We start from the raw sequence: 16,308 nt of genomic DNA, 5'->3' as shown, positions 1-16,308 counted from the left end.
AAAACCATCTTAGTGCAAAGTATTGCATTAAGTATAACTTGTCTCCATCTACACAACACAAGTTGCATTACCTTTATAGATAATGACCATTGATTCAATAGAATCAACACTACATAACTTCAGTATGTGATATATCATTCTGTCAAGATATACACATTCATGTGAAGCCTTGTGAAATACAATATCAAAATGATTGGTGGAAGTGACCATTAGTGTCAATATAAAGACTTCCACAAAATAGTCTTTCCACATGTACATTAAGCGTTCTTAACGATCTGAAATTTGGGGATCTAATAAATAACCAGAATCATTATATCCAACCGGATCATGGGTTCTTCCAAATGAACACCAAGATCACTTGTGCTATTAAGATATCAAAAGATATTCTTAACTATAATCTACCAACATTTGGTAGGAGTAGCGCTGCTATTAGATAGCAAATCATTGCAAAATAACATCCGACCGGAAACTTTTGCAAGATTTATTAGCGCATAAATAGCACAGAGATAATGGACCACATGTCCCAATATCTCATCTCAGTCACTATGGCATAAAACAATCTTCCTCTATCATGAGTAGAACAACCATAGGATGCCTTCGTATTGAATCACTCAATATGATCTAGATATAGATAGCTTTTGTACAAAACCCTAAGAGAAGATGCTTGGATCATAAACACAAAATCAAATTTTGGTTTAGTCCATATCTTCCATCTCAAACTCCGTCTTTAGATTAAAATATGTTATTAACATATGTTCATCACTAATGATGTCAATATTATTGACAATCATATAACACTATGAAATCCAATCAATGACTTCAAAATGAACACCACATGTAATCAATCTTGTATCCCTATAGTTTAGGGAATACACACAAAGTTGATTGTACCAAATTCGACTTAACTGCTTTAAGCCATATATTGGCTTAAGCAATACACAATATGTGTTGCGATTTTATGTATGAGGGTTGGGTATGTGAACTCCTTTCTGGAAGCTTCACAAATACACCAAATCAAGTGATCATATAAATATATGCAATCACTACATCTATTAACTATCAACTGCAATGATAAATGCTTTTGTACTGCCAATCAAAAGATAGTATCAAAAATTTATAACTTACTATGGAGAATAATTTGCATTGAAAATCTATGGCTAGGCTTTGCGTAAACTGCTTGTGCTACTAGTCTTGCTTTGATCTCACCACCACATTGTTCTCAATCCATTCTAGGATGAAAACACTTTTGTACCCACAGTAAAGGTACCATGAGGTGTTGGCATCACATCCCAAAACACCTCTTTTCTGGTGAGCAAGACTATCTCTATTTATATTACATCACTCAACAAGTTACAGTAAGAGTGAGCAAAGCACTCTGCCATGGTCTTATTGACTGAATGACTTGGAATGTTGTATATAGTTTAGTGAGAGAAGTACGTGTCGACACATGTAGCATTTCTATGATATAATTCTCTGATTATCAAAACTCAAAGTACCCTGAATGACACATCGTGACTTCCCAAAATGAGAGTCAGGGCTTTTTGATATCCCAGCATCGGTATTTAGGTGCACCTCTGACCTAGGTTTGTGGATGACATCCATCCACTGGGTAATAAACAATATTTACACACGAGGTGTCGCCAAACATAGGTTGACTTGCATTTACTTCTTTAGACAAAAACCTTCTATTGCTAGCATGAATAATCCTGCTTTGTGGCCATACTTCTCTCCCTCTTATTTACAATTGGGAGTTGAGTGGGTTTACTTGGTACCACCACTCTTTCTAGCACATACTTGCAATGGATTAATAAGTTTAAAGGACACCTTAGTAATCAGTAAATGCATTGGCAGCTTATTTGCAATATTATGCAAATCAATAATTCTTTGAACTCAAAATTCAGTTCATTTAGTACATGATCCTGAGCATGAAATGCTTTATGCATTCCACATAATTTCCTGGCATTATCTCTGATACATCAAATCCCCCCTAATGCTTGGAAATGCTCATTATCAAAATAAAACTAGCATACGGGTCGTATATAGATCCTCCATAAGAGATCTAAATACTTAACAATTGACAGATATTCAAATCTCACATTGATCCCCAGTTTCCTGTGTGTACCCATCAATGTATGTTGTGGTGATGAGATTGGTACGTATACAACATACTGAATGTTACGCAAATAGGAAATCTCCATGGATTCTCACGTACTAAATGCATATAGGGGATATGTAGTTAATCTCAAGTCAGGAGTGCATAAATCTACCTGACTCCAATACGAAGTTGGAAAATAGCAATTCACTAATAATGGTCCTACTATGACCTTGCCATACTTCATAGATTCGGTTTATCCTTTTGGATATGTAATTAAATTTTTGTTATACCAAACAATCGTCATTGTAGGTATAAAAATTCAGTAGTGTTCAGGATAATGAGCTCACAACATGAGCCAATATTTACCAAATGCATGGCCAGAGTGTGGATACTTCACACTCTAGATCATCTTATAGATGTATCTTCACAACCATGAAATGCCTGAACTGTCCATACAATCTTTGTATCAGACCCACACATATTCTCTTGAATAGGAATCTAAGACACTCAATTTGATTTTAAGAAAAGAGGGTCTTAAAATCTATTTCCTTGTGGCACTTATCGTATCCACACTTTGCGAAAATCTTGACCAAAAGAACTGCCAATAATTTTTCACCTCATCCCATATGATGGCCAAGTTGCTAATTCCAAATCCGGAATGCATCAACAGTGTGAAAATTATCTTATACGCAACATGATGTACGGGGATGGTGTATGCATAATACAACCAAAACGAGACTTATCTTATTACTTATATGCCATATCCAATGTTGTCCTTTTGTGTTTCCATACGAAAACACATTTGGATATCTCTATAATTTATTAAGATACGAGTTGAATTTGGACATAATTAAATATTCTCAATTGCTAACTCAGTATTCACAGGAAGAATGATAGTGGCAACATAGGCCAAACTATCATTGCAACGCATCAGTGATGGCCAAAATACTCCTTCTTCTTGTCATATAGAAATCCATAAATATTGTCGAGTATCAACTACATTGATATGATAATCACAATAGTTATGTGTTGACAACACAAGTATTACAAACATCTTTGATGGACATTATCACATATTATCAACGGACCATGAGATTATACCAAATCTCAAAACAAATCATTCGAAGCATATTTGATGATCATGTTGTCGATCTATGTGATGTTCTCTTTACGAGAAAAGGAGAAGTGTTGTTATGTTATCCCATAAGATCCAGCATAAACAACCAACCTCCTATGTAGCTTCAGATTTTAAGATTGAAGCACCCTTCATATCTTATTTCTGCAGCTCCCGTTTCATCCCTTATAGAATGTTGATATAGATCAACTATAAATTTAAGAGTACGGCATTGTTTAGCGCTATGCTAAACACAACCAAATATATGACATTACTCTTTGTCATTCTTGGGTTCACATTGCCATCACTCATATTGCACATTAGGCCTTTTGCTTTTACTAGTGGAAGCAAATTGTATGAACAATATAGTCGTAGTTTTCAATAGTTTGAAAAACTAGACATGATCCACTCATGATTAGCCTCAAGCTATATGAGTTTATTTACTGTTCATAAAACTCCTAAAGAGTGAGCCACGAAAAATGTGCATTTCTTCCACAAGATAATCTTATTGATGATCTTTATGGACGTAGTAACTTAACAACAGTAAGGCACAATTTCCTTTGATCTATAACAAACAACCCCTAATTGAGGTTCATTAAATTGTTCTATTAGTCCATGGGATAAAACCAATGTTAATGTCCATTGTCCATGTGGGATAGTGATGCCATCTAGAGCGAGTTCATCAAACTCCTTTTAAGTCAATATCCACAACATGTGACGAACCATTGATTTAATTAATTTACATATAAGGTGAATTAAAAATCACTATGATGATGTTGTGATCTCTAATGCAAAATTTAGGGGGTTCCATATCTTGTTACTTTGGTTTAGATTGTTGGAGATAGTCAACGAAACTATAAACTTCCCAACAATTAGAGGTAATCACAAGATGTGTAGACCTAACGAACAATCATTATTAATGTTAGCACACACATTGTAGATAATCTCTATGTCTAAAACATAGAGTAGATCTCTCAGTAGTAGGCAAATAAACTGCTGCTATAGGCACGGTCTCTGGACTGATATATTCGTATATGAATATACCACAACCAATGCCTAAGACTCTACCACCTGTGTATATCATTTAATAATGAATGATGGTAGTTACCATAAAGGTGTATCATTCTCATATTTCCAAAAACACTTATTTGGGACAATACAATGTAGGTAATCATCAAGTTTAAGTAAACATAGTGTAGACTTCTCAGTAATGGGCAAATAATCGCTGCCATAGGCACGGTCTCTAGGCCGAATAATTCAACATGAATTAAACACAGTCAATGCCTAGGACTCCATCACTTGTGTTATGATCCCGAATATATCTAAGATGAGCATTGAATGATTTTGCATTTAATCTATCATTAATTAAGAAATGCTTAATTAAGAGGATTTACCATTGTTAAAATGCAATTCATAGAAAATTACCGATTTAACGAGGGTAAATAAACATGCTACTGTACTAAATTTACTAAGCATATAGTGCTATAGTTGGGTAGTGGCATAATTTATGTAAAATCCCATAGGATTAAAGAAAAAATCCACTTCCTATGTTAGCCTTACTAGCAAAAATGGTTTGACTGCCATTTTGCTTTTCTAGATTAGGCTCATGTGAGCCTAAATTCATCAAACCTTAATTAACTATCAATTAATTAAGATGATCCGATTTTGTTGCAATTAGAATTAATTGTCGAAGACCAAAATCGACAAACTATGTATATTTAGGCATGAACAATTTTATGGTCTAAAAACAAAACAATGCATAGGAGTAAAACTCTACCATACAGTACTGTTAAAGTCTATGACTGAAACATAAAATTATAGACACATAAAAAGATGTCTAAACATTAACATAGTAAATTATCTACAATATAATAATATATCATGATGCAATTTTTAAGAACTTAGGTTTCGAAAAATTGTCTATTTACTAGGGATGAAAACAGTACGGATATTTTCCGACCGTATTCGAGACCGAATCCGTTTAAAGGGGTTCAGATCTGTTCATATCCGAGTCCGAATACTCAAATCGCATATTTATGATGTCGATATCCAATCGTATCCTATCCGATATGGTTGACACTATCCGTATTCGAATCCGAATTCGGACAGAAATATGAAAAACAAATGTAATATCAGTGATATCCGTTCGTATCCGATCCGTTTTCATCCCTACTATTTACACAAGGTAAATATTGTACATCATAATCGTTTTAAACTAGAGGTCTAAATCGAGCATTTATATAAGATATAAATGCAATATATATTGTAGTAATGTTTTCACGTGTACAATTAATCTGGAAAGACAATTATGTGATGTACAGAAAGTACAGGGACATTTCTGTAAACGATGCACAATCTTATCCTCTCAGGAGGAACGAACGTTTTCTCGATGGCGTCGCTTGGAAGTTGGAACCGATGTCCCTTGGCCTGGTGGCCAGTGGCGGAGCCAGGATTTTTAGACAGGGGGGCCAGCCAAGTTTAATTAATAGATTGCTATAATCGAACTCCAATGGAAGATGAAGATTGGATATACTTTACCAAATATATCTCATATAAAGTCATGGTTTCATATTTTCCATTACATAAAAGCTACTGCAAGCTAAAGTATTCATAGAAACTAACATTTTTCATTTTAGTCTTACTCTGCGTGTCTTCATATCATAGAAATTATCAATAAGTGTATCAGTTGTGAACTCCATTGCAATCTCCTTCTCAATGTATATTATCAAGCAATCTCTCAGAAATTCATCTCCCATTATATTTTGGAGTCTTGTCTTCACAAGTTTCATTGCAGAGAATGCCCGCTCTGATGTAGCTGTCGAAACTGGTAGAGTTAGAACAAGCCGAATCAATCTGTCAAAGAAAAAAATGCTTAGTATTTGCCATCTACAAAAATGATTTGGGATAATAGATAAAAAATGAGGGATGTTATATAACCTGTCAATCAAATAATAGTCATTTGATTTTCTAGTTTCAGCTAGTCGACGGCATAGATCAGCAATAGTCAATGGCGGAGCCAAGGGGGGGCCAGCGGGGGCCACGGCCCCCCAACACTACTGAATTTTTTTAGTAAAGCCTCCGCAGACCGCAGGCCTCCGTGTCCTTCAGGCTTCAGCTCCTGTTCCCATTGGGGCATTGGGCTTTAATCGTTTTTCTTCTCCTGTTCCAATTGGCCCACCGACCATCGTGCCTTTAGGCTTCAGCTCGACTTCGCCCTCGGTGCCGTCGTTCCCAGACGGTGCGGCGGCCTCTAGCTCTAGCCTCGGCGCCTCGCACTGTCGCACAGTCGCACGCGACGCCGGCGCTGTGGACCCTGCGGTGGTTGCCTCCGTCGGCTGCGAGGAGTGCCTTCACCGTCTCCGCAGCTTGCAGCTTGCCCGACGAACGATGACTGCCTATCTGCCTTCGCCGTCTCCGCCGCCGCTGGAGACAGTCTGACAGTGCGTCCGTCCACCCGCTTCCTGCTCTTCCTGCTTTGTCTCCCGAGGCTCGCCTGAACACCGGCGTCCACGGACCACGGTGCGTCGGTGGCTCGGTGCCCCCTTCTTCCAATACTGCCTTCTTCGTTATTCCTCTGCTAGCTTACTACTCTGTTATTACCTGCAACTGCGTCATATTTGCTGCCTATTGGTTCTGCAGGAGTGCAGGTTGGAGTGGAAATGTGGAATTGTTTCAGTTGGCAGTAGGCTGTAGGCTGTAGCCTATACGGCTATACTCTATAGAAGCTACAAATATTTTTCTGAAGGATAATCATGGTACTCGGAAAGAGGACACTAGATTATTTTTACAAGAAGAACGTTGGTGTTATTTGTTCTGACGAAGAGACACCTGAAGATGAAATTGCTAATTGGCTTGCTGCACAACAAGAAGAGGATGAAAAAGATGAAGATGTAGCAGAGGAGACTCCAAGGCAAACAACAACTAAAGCTCAGAGAGTTAATTGTGAAGGTACAAGTGTTTTAATGGTAGAGCGTGATCCAGGCTTGCGTTGCCAAATTTGGGATTATCCTCCAGATGAACAAGACCAAGTTATTAGAGCATATATGAAGCACGGTCCGTACCAATTTATTAAAGATGTGTACCCTCCTTCAGGTTCGAAGAAACATCCACGCAGATTTCAGTTTAATTGGTTCAAATCTTTTCCTTGGTTAGAGTATTCACCTACAAAAGATGCTGTCTTTTGTTTTCCATGCTTCCTGTTTTCAAAGAAACCAGTTGGAAAAATAGGATCTAATGCATTCACAGTGAAAGGATTTAGAAGTTGGAAGAAAGTCAATGATGGATCAAACTGTGCCTTCATGATTCACATGGGAAAAGATTGTGGTTCAGCTCATAAATACAATGTTCAGTGTTATGAGAATTTAAAGAATCAGCCATGCCATATTGTACATGCAGTGGAGAAGCAAACAAATGAAGAAATAAAAAAGAATAGACTCCGTCTTCGAACATCAATTGATGCAGTCCGATGGTTAGCATTCCAGGCTTGTGCTTTCAGAGGACACGATGAATCTGTTGACTCAAAAAACCAAGGTAATTTTCTTGAGATGGTAAAACTTCTAGCTTCTTATGATGATGAGATAAAGGCCGTGGTACTGGATAATGCTCCATTGAATGCTAAATACACATCACCACAGATTCAGAAAGAAATCTTAGACCTTATGGCTAGTAATGTGCAAACAGCCATTCGTAATGAAATAGGTGATGCTAAGTTTTGCTTGATTGTTGATGAATCAAGAGATGAGTCCAGAAAAGAACAAATGGCAGTTGTTATTCGTTTTGTTGACAAAGAAGGCTTTGTCCGAGAACGTTTTTTTGGATCTTGTGCATGTTCATGATACAAACTCTGCAACTCTAAAACAAGAAATATGCTCTGTTTTATCTGCCCATAATTTGGATGTCCAAAATATTCGTGGACAAGGTTATGATGGTGCTAGTAACATGAGAGGAGAGTGGAATGGACTCCAAGCAAAGTTTATGGAAGAGTGTCCTTATGCATATTATGTTCATTGCTTTGCCCATCAATTACAGTTGGCTCTTGTTGCTGCATCCAAAGAAGTAACTGAGGTTCATAATTTTTTTGAACATCTTGCTGTTGTTGTCAATACTGTTGTGTCCTCCACTAAGAGAAATGATGACCTTCATGACAATCAAGTTGCTGAAATGGAGCATCTAATTGAACTTAATGAGCTTGAAACTGGAAGTGGTGCTAACCAGATTAGAACCTTGCATTGTCCTGGGGATACTAGATGGAGCTTACATTATGATTCAATTTGTAGTCTTTTAAAGCTTTACAAGCCTACATTTCTAGTATTGAAAGATATTGCTACTGCTAAAGGTTCAGGAAGCACACCTGCTGGACGAGCAAAGGCTGCTGGTGCTGTTAAATTAATGATGTCATTTGACTTTGTTTTTATTTTGCATGTTATGAAAGAACTCATGGGCATCACAGACCTACTTTGCAAAAAGCTACAACAAAAAACTCAGGATATTGTCAATGCTATGGATGATGTGGCCACTACCAAGAAATTGATCCAAAGTTTAAGAGATCATGGCTGGAGTGCCCTTCTTAATGACGTGACATCATTTTGCATAAAACAAGGAATACAAGTGCCAAATATGAATGCCTTCTATGCGGACTATATTCGATCTCGTGCTGAGAATGAGCTATCAGTTGAGCATCACTACAAATATGACATTTTCACAGTTGCTATTGATCAACAATTACATGAGTTAAATAGCAGGTTCAGTGAACAAGCCACAGAGCTTCTCGTTTTGTGTACATCTTTGGATCCTAGAGATTCATTTAGATCATTCAAAATTGATGATATTTGCCTGCTAGCTTCAAAGTTCTATCCTGCTGATTTTTCTGAACAAGAAAGAAATAACTTGAGACATCAATTACAACATTATGAGCTTGATGTCCTCGCAAATCCACAGTTCCAGAATTTATCAACTATTGCTGATCTATGCCTTCGACTAGCTGAAACTAGAAAATCAAATGACTATTATTTGATTGACGGTCACTCTGGCGTCCCTGGCAGGCCATTTTCCTGTGCCCAGGACCTCGGCGCCAGTGATCGTGGCGCCGAGCTCGGCGCCAGTCACTCTGGCGCCGAGCCAATGGTCCATTTCTGAAATTGTTTCCGCCAAGGGTCTATTTGAGAGAAACTTTCGAAAAAAGGGCCAAATAGTAAAAAAAATTCGGCCGTCGTCCTCCGCGTCCGCGCGACCAGAGCACTAATAACCTTCAAAACACCGCCATCAACTGCAAGCTTCGTCGATCGCCTCTTAATTAGCAAGAGAGAATTCCTTATTTGACACTGGGAAAATGAGTCGTTCCTTTCTTGGCCTTGAAATTTTCTTCGTTCCCTACACTCACTTCAACTTTCATCCCTAATTTGACACTACCGTCAAATCCGTTAGCTAACGGTGTTAACTGGCTGTTAAAAAGATGTTTTTGCCCCTAGAAAAAAAAGCGGCGAAGCAAATTTGAGAGGAAAAAAAACTGCGCCCGCCTCTGATGCATGCGCCCAGCTGCAAAAAAAAGGTGCAGGTTTTTTTCCTCCCAAATTTGGTTCGCCGCTTTTTTCTAGGGGCAAAAATGTCTTTTTAACAGCCAGTTAACACCGTTAGCTAACGGATTTGATGGTAGTGTCAAATTAGGGATGAAAGTTGAAGTGAGTGTCAAATAGGGAACGAAGAAAATTTCAGGGCTAAAAAAGGAACGACTCATTTTCCCAGTGTCAAATAAGGAATTCTCTCAATTAGCAACCCCTGACAGCCTGGCGTACGTACGTCACCTTTTCTTTCATTTGTTTTGATTTCTTAGTTGAACGGAAAATTACATCATATGCTGCGACTTCTAACGAGCTACTTCCTTCATTCCAAATTATAAGTAGCTTTGACTTTTTTTATACTAAAATGGAACATGATAGAGCGAAGTCGTCTCTGAATTTCCTCCATCGTCTTCTCATGGGTAGGGTAGGCGGCAAAAGTGATGCAAGATCGATCTAGTAGCGTGTGTTTGGTTCTGTGACCATGTGGGATGGGTTGGACCTAAACCAGGTATTTTGGTTGGGTTGAACCCATCTTCTTTTGGTTGATAGGGATAGATCCAACCCGGTACCTTGTTTGGTTCAACAACAAATGGATGTGGGCTGAGAAACTGTCACATGGGGCCGTCTATCAGCCCATCATCCTCTTCTTCCTTCTCTGCGCCGCTCGACACCGCGCCTCGCCCCGCACCGCTCGGTCATCCTCGATGCCGCCTGGCACCGCGCTGCTGCACCGCGCTAGCCCCACGCCTCCGTACCGTTGGTGGGGTCGCGCCTTCTGGGCCTGCCCTGTGCTCGCCCCGCGCCCCATGGCTGCGCTCTGAGCGTGGGCCCCTACTCGCCAAGTCTAGCTAGAGTCGCTGCCTTGGGCCATGCTCGTCGGTGTGGCCGTGCGCGGGCCCTGCGCTGCCGCCGCCCTGCTCGACAGTGTGGCCGCGTGCGGGCCCCTGCTCGTCGATCTGGAGCCACCTGTCGTGGCCGGCATGGATGCCGCCTGCGCCAGCTCCAGCCCCTCCTCTCCAGCTCCGTCGCCGCCGGCATGGACGGACTCGAGACCGTCGAGCGAGTGGGTCGGACCCCGTGGGCTCATTTTGGTGGAACAGGGGCAACCCGCATCTCTAGCGAATATTCCCCACCTGGGTCCGACCCACTCCCGCCCACTCCCAACCAAACACCATAAAAACTGGGTCCGACCCGCTCTAACCCACTTCGACCCCCAATTCAAACACATGTGTACATAGTATGTTAGATACGGTGCTCATGACGACTCCCAGGAAATGTGGGGAAGAATTAGGCCGTGTTGGATTTTTGCCCCCCGATCGACCATCGCCCCTCGGTGTACCGATGAATTTACGTTCCACGTGATGCGACTGCATGCACGTGACTAGAGTGATCGAGGATCCATCGATCCGGCGTCCGGCCGGCCCGGATTATGCTACTCCAGGTGTCCAGGTGTGTGCACCGGCGAATATAATGCAGAATTTCCACAGCATGTGTTGGGACTTGGTCAACACCAGGCTAGCTAGGACTTTGTTTCGAAGCTGGATCATCTGGCCTTGATGCAGTGAAGCATACCGCCATGCATACACATCCTCATATATATATATATAGAGACTATTCTGCAGCTGGCCATAGAATAACTTATTCTATAACCACCTTGATTTACGATAATATTTATACCAATTTACGATAACATAAATATGCATTTACGATACTCGTGTTACTACAACTCAAGGTGATATTTACGATAATGTTATAGTAAATCACTTAGTAGTAATCTCGTAAATTAGCATGGCAATTATAATAACTCAAAGTGGCCACAGAATAAGTTATTCTATGACCAGCTGCAGAACAGTTGTTCTCTCTCTCTCTCTCTCTCTCTCTCTATATATATATATATATATATATATATATATATATATATATATACACACCAGCATTTAGATGACCCCGGCCTGACCTTTTTTTTCATTGGACTTTGTTTAATGCGTATATATTCATCTCAATCCGTATGTGTTGAAATGGATTGGGGTGGAATTAAACTAAATTCCATTCCACTCCGACACATAGAAATTGAGTTGGATACACATGTATCCAAATAAGACCTTACTTAGTTTGTTGTTGCTGTTTCAGTGATTACTGATTAGCTAGTATACCCTGCTAGCTGTATATACGTATATTCTCTTGTTCCTCTCTTATAACACATATATACACGTATAATACACGGATACATGTATCGAGACCAGTTTGCAAGCATGGGGCTTCGATTGCCAATGTTTATTTAACTGATAAGCCATGACTAAAATTATTATTAACTAATTTATTATAAAAAAAATATTATTTATTAACTAAAAAAATACGACTTATATAGATCAAACGAACGGGACGAATGCTGCCGGCCGCTGAAGGCAACGGCCAACAGCGGACGGTCACAGTGGTGTACGGTTGTCGCATGTAATGACGACCTATGTCCGTACCGACATGCCATGCATGATGCATCCCTTCTGCTTCTTTTAGATTTTAATTTATTTATTTCCGTCCACCATAAATCTTTTGCATGGCCTGCTGCTCGTTCTCGCAACTCGCATGCGGGGTATTTTCTTTTTTGCCACTTTTGACGCCTACGTGGCTTCATTTTTATGCATGCATTCTTCTCACATGTAGCCAGGAATTCTTCACTTAGGGCAAATACATTGGTCTTGTCTCATAGGTGGTCTCATATAGTGTCACGTAATTTTAAGACAACTTAATAGATAATACCATGTTCTGCTCATCTACTTTTCAGTCGACTTGTGCTTATTTCGGCTTACTCTCCCTCACAGAAACAGTATTGAATCAGCCGAAATACCACCAGCCGTAATATACAATGGTTGTTTTTAAGTTGTCTCATAATAACTCTTATTTTCTTAATTTATGCATAAAATAAAAGTAAAGTTACGAGTTGCATGGCAACAATAACTCGTACAATCGTAGATTTGTTGTCTCATAGTCCTAAATTTTAGCTCATGAGGTGATTATTTCACGAAACAACGACCTCTTACTCTCTCCCCTCTCTCTTTCCTCCACGTCAGAAAAATCTTACGTGGCACTTCACGAGACCGCGTACGAGACCGCTGACGTGTAGCAATGTATCTGCCTAGTAAAAACCATCTTTAATTTCCCCTAGTTTAATTTTCTAGCTAGGACTATATCATCCCGTGCCTTACTTTTCTTGTTTTTCCTTCTAATAAATTGACTTGACAAGGCTCTTGCCGACTTTTCGGGGGAACAAATCTACCTCCATGAGAAACAGTACCAATGAATAAACCGGACTAAGTTTACAAGGTATATAAAAACAGAAAACAATTCATGCAATTAGTATAAATTTTGGAACCCACACCCTTATCTTGTTATTTATATCGCGACAGCTATAAACAGTTCCTTGTTCCCATTAACAAAACATCCCCTTTTTCTTTGCTCTTCCGGAACCGGTACCGAATCGAACCTAAATGGGAATGACATGAAAACTCTTTTTTCAAAACCCTGAAAGACCACTCTTTCGTCTAAGGTTGCCTAACCGCCGCACCGATCATTCCGCGGGGGGGGGGGGGGGGGGGGGGGGGGGGGGCTGTGAGGTGGGTAGTTTATTTGGGGCGGATGCCTAAAGAGTAACAGAGGTGTGCGAAGGTAGGCTCAAGGGCGAGTTTCTGCCTCATACAGCTCGGCCCGAAGACCGGGGAAGTTGAGGAGAGATGGGGAGACCCAACTGCTGTCTTGACCATAGGAAAGAAGCTAACTTCGAAAAAGAGAAATGGAATCATCAAGATAGGAGCTAGTTCCTTGACAATTTCCATAGAGAATGATATGTTGTTGGTAACATGTGGATGGATGCCAATCAAGTAGAAAACTTTATCAAAGAAAGAGACATTTAAGCGAGCGTGTCAAGGGACTAAGTTTTTGTTGTCGCGGGATAGTAAAAAGCATTGGCCGATGCTATACAGGGAGAAGGAAGGTGGAGACAAACAACATGAGCTATTCAACCATCGTTAGTGGCACGCGTTGGCTTTGGCTCTGGCTTTTCCTATATCCAAATGTTTCGGAAGAGTCCGTGGCTATCCTGCGAAAGAGGAAGAACTCAACTCTTTGCAAAAAAAAGGAGCAAAGTGAGAACTGATTTCACTTCTTCCACCGAGGCTTGAGGGCTTCACCCATTTTAATTTTTGCATGGATGCATAATACACCCTCACTAAATAGTTGAGAATGTTGTCAAAATTTACGAAACCTCTCTCTATATATGATGCTTGGACCTCTGGTTATTCAACAAGCACTAGGCAACCTTCCAAACTCCTAAGGGACATTGCCAGTTTTTAACCTATATGGCAGTTTAAAGAAAACTACTTAAACTATGGTAATATGTTAAATGCACCATGGATAAAACTTATCGATTAGTATACATATCAACAAGAAGAGACATATAAAGACTACGCAATACTATGAGCCAAAGGATCGAATGATGATGATAATCAAGCAACTATAACAAAGCTACGGTAGAAAATAGTTATTACCACCTTTATGAAAAGAATGACTAGTCAAACTATCTAAAATTTGATCAATTATATACATAGAAAAGTATATCAATAATATTTATAACACCAACATAGCATACTATAAAAATATGACAAATCTAATGACGCCACTTATTTAGTATCATAAATGTTTTTTTTAATTTAGGTATCATAATGTTGATACCTTTGTTACAAACTTAAAATGGTTTGAATCGATGCTATGCTAGAATTGCACTATTTTTTCAAAGTGGGGTTACGACATCAACATGCTATACTTGATGTTTATGAGACATTAACAAAGAATGCAATTCTAACTAGTTTTTTTGTTACGGTACAACCTATAGTTTGACCTCATATATAGGTAAAAATATTAATGTTTTTATAACATCAAACAGATATACTATGAAAATATATTCTATGGCAAATTAAATGATACTTACTTGATAATATTTATATATAATTGTCGGTGCGAAAAGTGACCAACAAGTAAATATTTGTAGTTTTACCGTGCGTTGTGATCGGATGTGGCCTAGCACTCAATGACACAGGGTTTATACTGGTTCAGGCAACGTGCCCTACGTCTAGTTCTAGTCGGTCGGTGACTTTATTCCTGAGCCTAGGTACTCGAAGTTTGCTGTGGGGGTTACAAACGAGTGGGAATAGAAAGGGAGGTGTTAAAGGTCCGGTCGGGCTCTGAACCGAAGGGCCAAGAGTGACGGGAGCACCAACGTGCGCTAAGTATTTGGAACATATGCTCTGTGTAGCTTTAGAGTTCTGGAACTGTGGAGCTGATCGAGTGCTCAGAATGTCTAAGCTGAGCAGAGAGAAAGTTGGAATGACCGTTCCCTGTTGGGAGAGAGCGCATCCCCTTTTATAGGTGAAGGGGATGGCCTTATAAGTGAGAGAGAGAGTGTGTGTGCACGTATGCTACTACGTCTTATTGCCCACGCTGCCGGGTACAAGACGATCGTTGGCGTCCATAATACTATTTATGTCAGACGCATGTGGCAGGCTTTACCGTGTTTGCTTGGTATGGCAAATGACGGCGCCCACAACACTGTAAGGCAAATGTCGGTGCCCACAACACTGTTTGGGTTCTGATATGCCTAAAAGGTACTGTCCTACAGGTGTGCAGGGTACGGTCCTCGATATTATGGTTGACTTTAGCGCCTTGCCTTATCTGCTCTGCTGATTCTTGGGTCCTCACCAAGCGGGCAGCCCCGGCCGGTCATTCCCAGTCGGCTCCAACCGCGTCGGTCGGAGAAGAGCTGTAAGTAGAGGTTCGGCGTATTCCCGGTCGAAAAAGCGGGTCGGAGTCGGAAGCGAGTGTCGTCCCCTCCTTGGCCAAGCCTTCCAGTCGAAGACTAGATCGCTCTTCCGGCCTGTCGTTAGGTAACTGAACCGACCCAGGAGTCGCGCGTTGTTGTAATGCTGTCTGCTGGGCCGAGCTTTTACTGGGAAGCGGGCCCATCGAGGACCCTAGGTTTATGAACCCAACAGGAGCCCCGAGCCCTTTTGGGACTTCTATGAAGTCATGAAGGGGCTATTTATACTCGTTGTACGAGAGCAACGAATGGGTGTAAAATCGTGAGTCATCGTTGGGGGCGACGAAGCGCGGACCCAGGCGTCAGGCGCGGCCGAGGGGTTGATGTGAGTCCCTTGGAATGACATGTCATGGAGACAGGTTGTGCTAAGATGTGACCGCTCCCTGCACTATGCCAGAAGTTTGACCTAGGGTTGTACTTTCTTGTCCGTAGTGGTTGGCGGTGGCGTGAGCTTCCGTTAGGAACTATGTCCGAGGGATCGAGCAAAGCAGAGCCTACCCTCTTGGCCAGCTGAGGTGGGCCAGCCCTCGAACATTGGGCAAGGCAGAGCCAGCCCTCAGACGTCAGGCGAGGCAGAGCCTGCCCTCAAACGTCGGCCGAGGCGGAGCTTACCCTCGGGGGTCAGCCAAAGTGAAGCCTACCCTCGAGGGTTAGCCGAAGCGGAGCCAGCCCTCGG

The 16,308-nt window shown here is 40.8% G+C and overlaps 1 pseudogene; it reads left to right on the top strand.

Annotated features, from left to right (window-relative positions):
- Positions 1-6,961: 6,961 nt before the first annotated feature.
- On the top strand, positions 6,962-9,344 carry LOC136536945 (uncharacterized; annotated as a pseudogene).
- Positions 9,345-16,308: the final 6,964 nt, after the last annotated feature.

The sequence above is a fragment of the Miscanthus floridulus genome, chromosome 2 (assembly GCF_019320115.1).
Source record: "Miscanthus floridulus cultivar M001 chromosome 2, ASM1932011v1, whole genome shotgun sequence".
Classification (NCBI taxonomy): Eukaryota; Viridiplantae; Streptophyta; class Magnoliopsida; order Poales; family Poaceae; genus Miscanthus; species Miscanthus floridulus.
Note: the sequence above shows the minus strand (reverse complement) of the source record. Positions and strands in the feature narration are given on the sequence as shown.